The 11,116-nt window shown below is 47.9% G+C and overlaps 1 long non-coding RNA gene across 1 annotated transcript in view; it reads left to right on the top strand.

Annotated features, from left to right (window-relative positions):
- LOC136614520 (uncharacterized) overlaps positions 1 to 9,670 on the top strand; it is a 31,411-nt gene extending 21,741 nt beyond the window's left edge. The window contains exons 2-3 of the long non-coding RNA XR_010790956.1: positions 8,273 to 8,404; positions 9,476 to 9,670. This is a non-coding gene — a long non-coding RNA (uncharacterized lncRNA). The remainder of the gene's footprint in view (positions 1 to 8,272; positions 8,405 to 9,475) is intronic.
- Positions 9,671 to 11,116: the final 1,446 nt, after the last annotated feature.

Here is an 11,116-nt window from a genome sequence, read left to right on the forward strand (position 1 = left end):
GCGTAAGGCTGCCGAGCTGCAGAGCCGCCACCAGGTTACGGTCGTTGTCACACACGACCATGCCCCGTTGGAGGCTCAGTGGCGAAAGCCAGCGGTCGGTCTGCTCTGTCAGACCATGCAACAGTTCGTGGGCCGTGTGCCTCTTCTCTCCTAAGCTGAGTAGTTTCAGCACGGCCTGCTGACGGTTGCCCACCGCTGTGCTGCCCCGCCGCGCGACACTGACTGCTGGCGACGTGCTGCTGCTGACAAGTCTTGATTGCGAGGTAGAGGTTGCGCTGGAGGAGGAGGAGGCGGAAGGTTTAGTGGAGGTGGCATACACTGCCGCAGATACCAGCACCGATCTGGGGCCCGCAATTCTGGGGGTGGGTAGTACATGAGCGGTCCCAGGCTCTGACTTGGTCCCAGCCTCCACTAAATTCACCCAATGTGCCGTCAGGGACATATAGTGGCCCTGCCCACCTGTACTTGTCCACGTGTCCATTGTTAAGTGGACCTTGCCAGTAACCGAGTTGGTGAGGGCGCGTACGATGTTGCGTGAGACGTGGTCATGCAGGGCTGGGACGGCACACCGTGAAAAATATTGGCGCCGCCATCATGTTTTTGAACGCCTCAGTTTCCACCAGCCTGTAGGGGAGCATCTCCAGGCTGATCAATTTGGCTATGTGGACATTTAAAGCTTGAGCGTGCGTGTGCATGGCAGCGTATTTGCACTTTCACTCCAACGATTCTCTTAGCGACAGCTGGACGCTGCGCTGAGAGACATTACTGGATGGGGCCGAGGACAGTGGAGGTGAGGGTGTGGGTCCAGGCCAGGAGATGGTCGTGCCTGTGTCGTGAGAGGTGGGTTGGATCTCAGTGGCAGGTTGGGGCCCAGGGGGAGAAGCAGTGGCGCAAGCTGGAGGCGGTGAACGGCCTTTGTCCCACCTTGTGGGGTGCTTGGCCATTACATGCCTTTGTGGGGTGCTTGGCCATCATATGCCTGCGCATGCTGCTGGTGATGAGGCTGGTGGTAATGGCTCCCCGGCTGATCTTGGCGCGACAAAGGTTGCACACCACTGTTCGTCGGTCGTCCGGCGTCTCCGTGAAAAACTGCCACACCTTAGAGCACCCTGGTCTCTGCACGGCGGCTTGGCCCGAGGGGGTGCTTTGGGAAACAGCTGGTGGATTATTCGCTCGTGCCCTGCCTCTACCCCTGGCCACCCCATTGCCTCTTCCAACCTGTCCTGCGGCTGCAATTGCCTCCCCCTCTGAAGACCGGTCCTCAGTTGGCTTATCACACCAGGTGGGGTCAGTCACCTCATCATCCAGCGGCTCTTCCTCCGAATCCTCTGTGCGCTCCTCCCTCGGACTTACTGCCCTTACTACTACCTCACTGATAGACAACTGTGTCTCATCGTCATCGTCCTCCTCACCCACTGAAAGCTCTTGAGACAGTTGCCGGAAATCCCCAGCCTCATCCCCCGGACCCCGGGAACTTTCCAAAGGTTGGGCATCGTTCACGACAAACTCCTGAGGTGGGAGAGGAACCATTGCTGCCGAATCTGGGCAGGGGCCAGAGAACAGTTCCTGGGAGTCTGCCTGCTCCTCAGAATGTGTCATTTTCATGGAGTGAGGAGGCTGGGAGGAAGGAGGAGCAGCAGCCAGAGGATTCAGAGTTGCAGTTGTGGACGGCGTAGAAGACTGGGTGGCCTTTAGATTGCTGGATGCACTTTCTGCCATCCATGACAGGACCTGCTCACACTGCTCATTTTTTAATAAAGCTCTACGACGTGGACCCAAAAATTGCGATATGAAGCTGGGGACCCCAGAAACTGTCCTCTCTCCTACTCCCGCAGCAGCCGTCTGCGATTCACCTGGACCAGGTACTCGTCATATGCCCACACCCTCACTTCTGACTCCACGTCCTCTGCCCCTACCACTACCCCTCAGCATGCTGGATTAAGAATCGAGTAGAGACAGAGCTGTGTAAAAATTTTTTGTGAATTATTGCCGCACAGTTGGTGGCTCCAGGGGTAATATAACGCTAAATGAAGCCAGAGATAAATTATAAGGAAGGCTGCATGCAGGCCTAGCTGTGAACTATGCAGTTTGCATGGGCGTGAAGTCCCACAGGCCACGCAGGCAAATGCACTGGGTCACCGGTAGCCGTAAAAAGGAATGTTTTTTTTTTAAATCTCCTTATTTTACTATGCAATGCAGGCTGAGGCTATGCAGTGTGCATTGCACTTTTAATCTATGGGCGACGGGCAGACCGTGAACTTCTGAGACAGCACACGTATAACACAAAGCGTTGTAGAAAATCTGTGGTTTCTTGGTGTACACTTAGAGGTAGACTGCAGTGAGGCAACGCAAAGTGCGGACAGAAATATGTTTAAATGAAGGCTGCATGCAGGCTCTGCTGTGCAATACAGAGGTACTACAACTCCCAGCAACCACGGAGTTAAATGCACACGGTCACAGGTTGCCCTAAGAAGAACCGTTGGGGTTCTTGTATACAGGATTCTACACTACCACTGTCCCTGCCTGACCAATACTGCCCCTATACTCAAGTACAGACTGCAGCCTGAGAACGCTACAGCCTGCACGCCCGATATACATTAAAAAAAAAAATTGTGCAAAACTGCTCACAGCAGCCACAATAGTAATGCACTAGGTGAGCTGTGGCCCTAAGAAGGACCGTTGTGGTTCTTGAAGACGCTAACACTGTCCCTATAGCAGCAGTATCAGCAGCACTGTCCCTGATCTCTCTTAGCGTGTGTCTGTGGCGAGCCGCGGGCGGGGTAGATTTAAATACTCGGGGGTCACTTGATCTCGCCAGCCACTCACTGGAGGGGGGTGGGATAGGGCTGGAACGTCACAGGAGGAAGTTTTAATGCCTTCCCTGTGTTTCTATTGGCCAGAAAAGGGCGCAAATTTCTCAGGGAAGGAAATGTAATTGAGTCGAGTGCCGCGTGGTGCTCGTCTCGAGTAACGAGCATCTCGAACACCCTAATGCTCGAACGAGTATCAAGCTCGGACGAGTGCGCTCTCTCATCTCTATTTATCATGTATGTGATCCACCAGATCATTATCTTTGAGGAGAATCCCCCAATATTTCTGGATGATCCGTTTCACCTCGCCAGACCGATCATCATAGGTACCAATTACCCTAATTTTGCCATCTCCTGTTTTATGTGTTCGGTTCGTAAGGAGATCCTCCCTATTCAGATTTTTAGCATGCTCACTGGCAGATGTTATCACCTCTTTCGGGTACCCATTATTGGTAAATCGATATGCCATCTGTCGTGTCTTTTCTTCATAGTCCTCATTCTGTGAACAATTTCTCCTGATCCTGATCATTTGACCCCTTGGGACGCCTTTCTTGAGAGGCAGGGGATGGTGGCTACTAAAATGCAGTAGCGCGTTAGTAGCTGTCGACTTGCGGAAGATGGTCGTCTCCAAAGCACCTGTTACAGACTTTTCAATCCGAAGATCCAGAAAGGTGATTGCCACTGGGTCAATCTCCACTGTAAAGATGGTGTTCTTGTTCAAGTGCTTAACAAAAGCATAGAAGTGCTCACAAGAGCCGGTCCACAGCACCAGGACGTCATCTATGAACCTAATCCATAGGTCCACAGATGACGTCCATCTCTCGTTCTCCTGGCGGAAGACCGATGTTTCTACCCACCAGCCCAGGTACAGGTTAGCATAACTGGGGGCACACGGGCTCCCCATCGCTGTACCCCTGAGCTACCCAATATCTGATTTATTCAATATCTAAACATCAAGGGGTATTGATTGATCTACCATTCCCTGGTTTCACCTACTCTTAAGAAATCTCCTGGTGGGGAAACATGAGTATTTGAGTGGTTGGCTATATGATCCTACTGGTATTTGGATCGACAATAAAGTCAGTCCACGGTGGTGCTTACGTATAGCAGCAAGTCTTGAATGCTAGTCGTGAACCCCCACTAAGTTAAATTACATTATCCCTAACAAAAGGGGGTTGCGTGTGGGCTAACTTATGCATATTGACTTAAATGAACGCGGTTGAATTCTATATGATAAAGCGCCCGAGTCACTGATTCAAGACTGAAGAACGCCTTGAATATTGATGATAGAAGTGACAGAAATCTAGCTGTGTATAGGACTGAGGCATATACATAGATATTGATATTGTCCATTTGGATAAAGTACTGTCAATAAAATACCTCAGAAGTTCTATTTTTAATTTGTGTGTGACTACGGTCACATTTGTGTGAGAAAAGTAATTACGCCATTTTCAAGAGGAATTAATTAATAAAAGTTATATTTTATAATTTATAGTCCTTTCGGTGACTATACACTTGTACTCTTGGTACACAAATTTTTCTGGCCCTCGCCTACACTGTTTTCTAACTAATTTTTCCGGACTTCGCCTACACTAATGGTACACCAATGTTTCAGGGGTTCGCCTATACTCTTGCTACAGAAATGTTACAGGGGTCTGCCTATACTTCTACTACAGAAATGTCACTGGGGTCTGCCTATACTGCTGCTACACAAATTTTTACAGGGGTCTGCCTGTACTGCTGCTACAGAAATGTGACAGGGGTCTGCCTATACTTCTGCTACAGAAATGCTACAGGGGTCTGTCTATACTTCTACTACAGAAATGGTGCTGGCGTCTGCCTATTCTGTTACTACAGAAATGTTACTGGGGTCTGCCTATACTTCGAATACAGAAATGGTACTGGGGTCTGCCCATACTGCTGCTGCAGAAATGTTACAGGGATCTGCCTATACTTCTACTACAGAAATGTTACAGGGGTATGCCTATACTGCTGCTACAGAAATGTTACAGGGGTTTGCCTATACTTCTGCTACAGAAATGCTACAGGGGTCTGCCTATACTTCTACTACAGAAATGGTGCTGGTGTCTGCCTATTCTGTTACTACAGAAATGTTACTGGGGTCTGCCTATACTTCTACTACAGAAATGGTACTGGGGTCTGCTTATACTGTTACTACAGAAATGTTACTGGGGTCTGCCTATACTTCTACTACAGAAATGGTACTGGGGTCTGCCCATACTGCTGCTGCAGAAATGTTACAGGGGTCTGCCTATACTTCTACAACAGAAATGTTACAGGGGTATGCCTATACTGCTGCTACAGAAATGTTACAGGGGTTTGCCTATACTTCTGCTACAGAAATGCTACAGGGGTATGCCTATACTTCTACTACAGAAATGGTGCTGGCGTCTGCCTATTCTGTTACTACAGAAATGTTACTGGGGTCTGCCTATACTTCTACTACAGAAATGGTACTGGGGTCGGCTTATACTGTTACTACAGAAATGTTACTGGGGTCGCCTATACTTCTACTACAGAAATGGTACTGGGGTCTGCCCATACTGCTGCTGCAGAAATGTTACAGGGGTCTGCCTATACTTCTACAACAGAAATGTTACAGGGGTTTGCCTATACTTCTGCTACAGAAATGTTACAGGGGTATGCCTATACTGCTGCTACAGAAATGTTACAGGGGTTTGCCTATACTTCTGCTACATTAATGTTACAGGGGTCTGCCTATACATGTGCTACAGAAATGTTACTGGGGTCTGCCTATACTGCTGCTACAGAAATGTTACTGGGGTCTGCCTATACTTGTGCTACAGAAATGTTACTGGTTTTTTTTTATGCCTTTGCTACAGGAATGTTACCGGGGTCTGTCTATTCTATGGGTGCACTAAGTCTTCCAATCGCGGTGTTTTACCTATGTGGCACAAATAATACAGTGATTGACAAGGCCAGAAATGTGGGTTGAGGCCAAGTTCGTTGGGGGGGGGGGGGTGAAACTCCCCCATGGTTGGGCACTCTGATTTCTTCCTGTGTAATACCATCTTTGTGCAGTGACAGCATAGGCGAGCCCAAGGAACTCAAAGACTTCCCCTTGCAGTGTTGAGCTATCTGTGTGGGGACACATGCATTTCCCATTGCTATGTAACTCAGGGCACCTTGGGTCACACAAGGTGTTTGCTGGGACTGAGCCTGGCCAAGGACCGGCTCACATACTTCCCACACAGGCTACAGCGGGTCCTGGTCATGTTTTCTTGGCTTTTCTTGGCCTTGTAAGGAGGGCCACTTCCTCCTCCTGCTTGGGGTCAGGGGATCAGCACTGGGCATCATGTATTTTCTCTCGTGTTACCACAGTTATTTGAGACACTGGTTTGGGCCAAAGAAGAGGAGCGTTACTGCATTAATGAGACGTTCACTGCTGTACTAGCATCGGAGTCCGCTTCATGCCCGCGATTGCTGAGTGGGTGGGCAGAGGCCCATGTCCTGTGGGAACTGCAACTGCGCCAGGTTGGGCCTGTGGAACTTGTTCCTGGTTAATCCAGTCTTTGGAGCAGTGAAAGCAACCGCAACTAATTTAATGAGACATTCACAGCTGTACTAGCATCGAAGTTCACTTTATGACCACGATTGCTGAGGGTGTGGGCCAAGGTCCCTGGCGGGCTGAAACTTTGCCATGTTCGAACGCTGTGATTTCTTTATGCGTAATACCATCTTTAAGTTCCTGGGGCTCGCCTATGCTGTGGGTGCACAAAGATTTCCGATTGCGGTGTTTTACCTGTCTGACACAAATACACTGACTGACTAGGGCAGAAATGTAGGCCGAGGCCCTTCGCAGGGTGAAACTCTGCCATGTTTGGGCACTCGGATTTCCTCATGTGTAATACCATGCTTGAGTTTCTTGGGCTAGCCTATGCTGTGAGTGCACAATGAGTTCCCATTGCGTTGCTTTTCCTGTCTGACACAAATACACTGACTGACTAGGGTAGTAATGTGGGCCAAAGTCCTTGGCGGGGTGAAACTCTGCCATGTTTGGGCGCTCTGATTTCTTCTTGTGTAATACCATCTTTGTGCACCGACAGCATAGGCAAGCCCAAGGAACTCAAAGACTTTCCATTGCGGTGTTGAGCTATCTAACACCTACACAGAATAAATTGTGTGGGGACACATGGATTTCCCATTGCTATGCAACTCGTGGCCCCTTGGGTCACACAAGATAGAGGCTGGGACCGAGCCTGACCCTGGGCCCGCTCACGTGCTTCCCACACAGAGTATTGCTGCATTGTGGAGATGTGTAGAAGTGCTGGCACCTAAGTTACCTTTATGCCCAAGTTTGCAGCTCCTGACTATTTTGCGACGGAGGTGGCACAGGATTGGAATGATGATCGTACGTCAATTTATCATCGATTCTCAACAGCATTGTGGGCTATCCCCCCCCCCCTTTTCAAAGAGGGTCACTGCCTGGCCCTGCCAACCCTCTGCAGTGTGTGCCTCTGGTTCCTCTTCATCGTAGACGCACTTGGAAATAGACATGAGGGTGGTGTAGCTATGAAGTGAGCTTGTGGCATGAGGGCAGCTGAAGGCTGCGCAGGGAAACTTTTGTGTGCGCTGTGGACACAGGGTCGTGTGGGAAGTTGGGGAGCATGTAACCCAGGAGAAGAGGCAGCGGTGTTACCCGCAGGCAGTGATTGTCCTTGGTTGCAGGTAGTGTGGTGCTTAGCTAAGGTGTGCCTGGCTAATGAGGGTTTGTCCGAAGTAAAAATTGTTGGGGGGGGGGGGCAGACTCTTAATAGTAGGACCTGGGAGCCTGAGCTGCTGTTCCTGCCCTGCCCTATCTGTTTCTGTGGTGTTTCCATAACTTTTGGATGTTTTCCAGAGGTTCACAAGTGAAGACCTATGCGGAGCATGGGTCATATACAAAAATGCTTGAGTCCCCCATTGACTTCAATGGGGTTCGTTACTCGAAACGAGCTCTCAAGCATCGCGGAAAGTTCAACTCGAGCAACGAGCACCCGAGCATTTTCGTGCTCGCTCATCTCTAGCGCCAACGTTCAAAAATCATGGGAAAAATGTTGCGATTTTGCTGTGATTTTTCTCATGGCGATGTTGCGATTGCCCATATGAAACTAGCCTTATTCCTGTTTATAGTGGCGTGCATGTGAGAATCTAGGGCCCAACTCACAGCGGACCGCACACGGATTTACGACCATGTGATGTCAGAGCGGCTTGTAGCGGACATTACATATCCCGCTCATCCATGACACGGATCGGAACAGAACAGGATGCACGTGAAATAGCTCTCATGTGAAGAGCCTGATTGTCATACATGTGTTCGTGTGCCGTGAAATACACGGACAGCACAGATGGGGAGCAACCGTCTGATTTGTCCCTAATAGCCTCTCCTTTCTGGTGTAAAGTAATAATTATGACATTTATTTCCTCTCTTTTACATTTAGAACAATGGAGATCGGTGTTCCCTAAATAGAGAATGTAACAGCGGATGTTGTTCTATCACAGTCTCAAGTTTCAATGTTAATAAAAGAACATGTAAAGCATTTGCAGCACTGGATGAACCCTGCAGCCTAACGGTGAGTATCTGTAAGCGGCTGATGTATTAGTTTCTTCCTTCGTTATGCCCAGAATTCCCAGGTGCCGCTCCCATCACATGGGCGCCTCATCCATGTGTTGTGTGATGTGCGGGCAACACAGATTACACGTTCCTGTTCTCATGCGACAAGGAAATAGAACATGCAGAGGTTTTTCAGACTCCGCCCATCGGTACAAGTCAATTATCGCTCACGTGAATTAACATATTCATATAAATGGGTTCATGTTCCATGCAGCTGTTGGGGTAAGTGGTAGGCGACACCAGTCCGAGGATACACAGCGAACACTAGAGTACAAAAATATATAAACTTATAATGTAATCGGCAGCGATGGAAGGAAATGGTTCTGCAGGCGCAGATGAGAAAACCTCCTAACGGATGCAGGTCTGATTCTGAATACTAACTAATAGTACAAATACGATCATTTCCCTTCAATGTCAGATTTACTAAATATTTGCATTGCCCACAAAATAAGCATCCTGCAGCCTCTTATCTTAAAGCTCTACATGCTGCGGTTCCTCTGTTACCTCTCCTGGCATTGTATGAATACCTACACACTCAAGTACTTGTACCTGCAGCAGTGAGGTGACAGGAGCCGCTTTTACAAATTACCACAATCTTTGTCGCCCCCTAAAACCTCGTGTTCCGTCTCTACAAGCTGCGCAGCCAAAACCCGGTGTGACGGCGTGTTTATTTATAGGTGTGAATTTTTTCACAGATCAAATGTCTTATTTTTTTGATTCTCGGACCAAAATCACACATTAAAATAATGAATATATTAAAAATAAAACGCATGTGACTAATTTCTGATTTATTTACGCACCCATTAAATTTAATGGGAGGTTTAAATTACATCATTTCGTCTGCCTTCCATTTTTTTGTCCCCCATAAAAAAACAAGTGTTTGCAACTAGAGGACATTTCCGCGTTAAAAACACAAACACTGATGTAAGACGCCCCACAGCAACATCAGTCCGTCTACATGGACTAAAGTCAAGCGGATGTGGTTAGGAGTCACAATTGTCTTCATTAACCCTATCATCTCTTTCTTCAGCCTATGGATGGGTTCTATGATGAATGCCCGTGTGAAAGTGGACTTATATGTAAGCCTGACTGGACTAGCAGTCCCTCCTGCAAGAAGCCAAACAGCAAATAACTGAATCTAAGATGAGAAGGTATCCGCCGGTGTCTACACGGATCTACAAGAGGTTGTCAATCTTATGGAAATAAAGCTTGTACAACTTCCTGATATGTTTTGTCTTTCTTCGCTGTTTTCAAGATCTCTGCTGGCTGTCAGTAAATGAAAACATTGCCCTTCAGAGGCTGAGAAGCCAACACCTTGTCTGCCTCACACAGCAGCAGTTTGTTACAATGTAGCAGCCAGGAGTCTAGAACAGAAGTAATAGGAGGACTGCTGATGTGTGGAGCTCATAGAGGATTATATAAAGGGCTTAACCAGATGGACTACTTCTCACATCCGTGTACTCTACGTGTTGGAAACTGACTTCATACTTACATTACACTGACCTGTTACAGTCAATGTGACTCTGCAGACAGGTGGAATTTATTATGCCATTCTTTCCTGTACTCTGAAACATCAGGTCTGGTCGGGGTGAAGCCTGCCTTGGTTTCCATGACTAATCCTCCAAAGCAGGAGAAATCACGCTTCCTTATGACAGAATGCAATGATTGCTATTATGTAGACTTGGTCTTGCCTAACTTTCGACAGGATTCTCGAGACCACTTCTTTCATTACACCACCTGCTGAAGGTGGACACTATGTGTAAATAAACATTTAAGTGGGTAACAGGGGGGAGAATATTACATTCAATATCTGTGTTCTTTAGTTATGGACTGCCATCTCAATATTGTCAGACAAAACACTGAGGTTCTCAAACAGCGGGCTCTTCTGAAACACCAGGTTTTGCCCATTGCATGGTGCCATGGGTTTCGTGGCTCATTCTCCAGAGCATGGAATCCACGTTCTTCTCAGTCAGATATGGCAAGACAGCTATTAACAAGGCTTGATCTAGCCTGAGTTCTGCCAGGACTTCTTAGACCATATGCACTTGCTTGTTCATACCATTCCCTGAAGGTGGAAATTATATAGGCATGGGCTTTGTTACTCTTCCAGACAGCCAACAATGTGCAGACTATTGCATTTCACAAGCAATGTTCCTTAGTAGGGCCCGTCATTTTCCATGCCATCATGATGAATACTATCCGGTACTTGGACAGCTCGGCTATTCTGAAACACCAGGTAAGACCTAAGCAGAGCCTCTCTAGGTTCCTTGACTCTCCTTGGTCAGATTGATCAGACAGCTGTTAGAGATGCTTGGTTTTGCCTGACCTTTGGCATGGCTCTTGAGGCCTTCAGCATTGGAAGGAACTGTAAATTGCAGGAGATGGAGAAGGCCTATAGGGCATAGAGTCTGTCAGGGTGATAGATTGAGCCAACCTCTGATGACACTCAGGGTCAAGGATGAGAAATTGAGCAAACATCTCTGCATAAAGGGATCACTCGGGCAGAAATGTCTGGAAATGGCTGAAATAATCTACCAACATTTTCCGTTAACCACATATGTGGCTGAAATGTCTTTTTTTTTTAAACTCTACCTTGGTCAAAATCCTCACTACTCCTGTTAAAAGGGCTGGGGGACCTTGTTTCTCACTGCTGGTTTATGGAAGCCAATAT

The sequence above is a fragment of the Eleutherodactylus coqui genome, chromosome 1 (genome assembly GCF_035609145.1).
Source record: "Eleutherodactylus coqui strain aEleCoq1 chromosome 1, aEleCoq1.hap1, whole genome shotgun sequence".
In the NCBI taxonomy this organism is placed as follows: Eukaryota; Metazoa; Chordata; class Amphibia; order Anura; family Eleutherodactylidae; genus Eleutherodactylus; species Eleutherodactylus coqui.